Here is a 1,697-nt window from a genome sequence, read left to right as displayed (position 1 = left end):
CAGTGGTGGCCGGGAGCGGCCACTGCACTCCAGTCTGGGTGACAGAGCGAGACTCCATCTCAAAAAAAAAAAATTAAAGGTGGCTCAGCCTGTCATCCCAGCACTTGGGGTGGCCGAGGTGAGTGGATTGCCTGAGACTGTGGGTTTGAGACCCGCCTGGGCAACTTGGCGAGACCTTGTCTCTACAATAAATAAAAAATTAGCTAGGTGTGGTAGTGCACTCCTGTAGTTCCAGCTACTTGGAAGGCTGAGACGGAAGGATCGCTGGAGCCCAGCAGGTCGAGGCTGCGGTGGCCGGGAGCGGCCACTGCACTCCAGTCTGGGCGACGGAGTGAGACTCCAACTCAAACAAACAAACAAACAAACAAAACCACAATGTGATGCCATTTCACATCCCTCAGGATGGCGATTTAAAATAAAACCAAACAAAACGACAATGACAAGTGTTGATAAAGACGTAGAAAATTTGGAGACCGCATGCACTCTGATGGGGATGCAAAATGACGTCGCAGATTTGGAAAACAGACGGGCAGTTCTGTTGCCTGGCGACCCAGCAATTCCACCTCTAGGTGTAGACCCCAAATAACTGAAAAGATGTTCACACAAAAACTGGTACGTGAGTGTCCACTGCCTCATTGTATGGGTAGTAGCCAAAAAGTGGGAACATCCCAGAAGCCTATCCGCTGAGGACTGGATACATAAAACGCGGTATATCCACACAATGGAATATCATAAGGGAATGAAGTGTTTGATATATTCTACAACATGCACGAACCTTGAAAACATTTCTTAAAATTATACTTTTAAAAAATAAAATAGGCCGGACTCAGTGGCTCAGCCTGTAATCCCGCGCTTTGGGAGGCCGAGGTGAGTGGATTGCCTGAGCCCGTGGGTTCGAGGCCCGCCTGAGCAACTTGGCGAGACCTCATCTCTACTATAAAGCAAAAAATGAGCCGGGCGTGGTAGTGCGCGCCTGTAGTTCCAGCTACTCGGAAGGCTGAGGCGGAAGGATCGCCGGAGCCCAGCGGGTCGAGGCTGCGGTGGCCGGGAGCGGCCACTGCACTCCAGTCTGGGCGACAGAGTGAGACTCCAATTGGAAAAAAAGAGAAAAAATTAAAAAATTAAAAAAATAAAATAAAATAGAGATAGGGCCTCGCTGTGTTGCCCAGGCTAGTCTCGACCTCCTGGCCTCAGCAATCTTTCCGCCTCAGTCTCCCAAAGTGCCAGGATTACAGGCTTGAACCTCTGCGCCCTGCAGAAAACATTCTGCTAACTGAAGGAAGCCAGACACAAAAGGTCACATATTATTTAGCCCATTTCTATGAAATGTCCAGAATAGGCAAAGCTAGAGAGAGAAACGAAAACAGCGATTGCTGGGGACAGGGATGAGGGAGGGATGGGAAGTCACTACTGGCAGGTATAAAATTATTTTATCTTAATTTATAATTTGATTTTTAGTTGGAATGTCACTCTGTTGCCCAGGCTAGAGTACTGGGGCATGCTCACGGCCACTGCAGCCTCCACCTGTTGGGCTCAGGTGAGACTTCCACCTCAGCCTTCCAAGTAGCTGGAACTACAGGCGTGTGCCACCACACCTGGCTAATTTTTTTGATTTATTGTAGAGACTCGCCAAGTTGCCCAGGTTGGTCTCAAACCCCTGGGCTCAGGCAATCCTCTCACCTCCACCTCCCAAAGTG

General features: G+C 49.4%; 1 protein-coding gene across 1 annotated transcript in view; it reads right to left on the bottom strand.

Moving 5' to 3' along the window:
- The window catches only part of B4GALNT3 (beta-1,4-N-acetyl-galactosaminyltransferase 3), a 63,467-nt gene that overhangs the window by 7,662 nt on the left and 54,108 nt on the right, over nt 1-1,697 (bottom strand). The gene's annotated exons all lie outside the window — the stretch shown is intronic.

This window comes from Carlito syrichta, unplaced genomic scaffold (genome assembly GCF_000164805.1).
Source record: "Carlito syrichta isolate Samal-C Ts95f unplaced genomic scaffold, Tarsius_syrichta-2.0.1 Scaffold307058, whole genome shotgun sequence".
In the NCBI taxonomy this organism is placed as follows: domain Eukaryota; kingdom Metazoa; phylum Chordata; class Mammalia; order Primates; family Tarsiidae; genus Carlito; species Carlito syrichta.
This window is presented reverse-complemented; position numbering and strand designations above follow the sequence as displayed.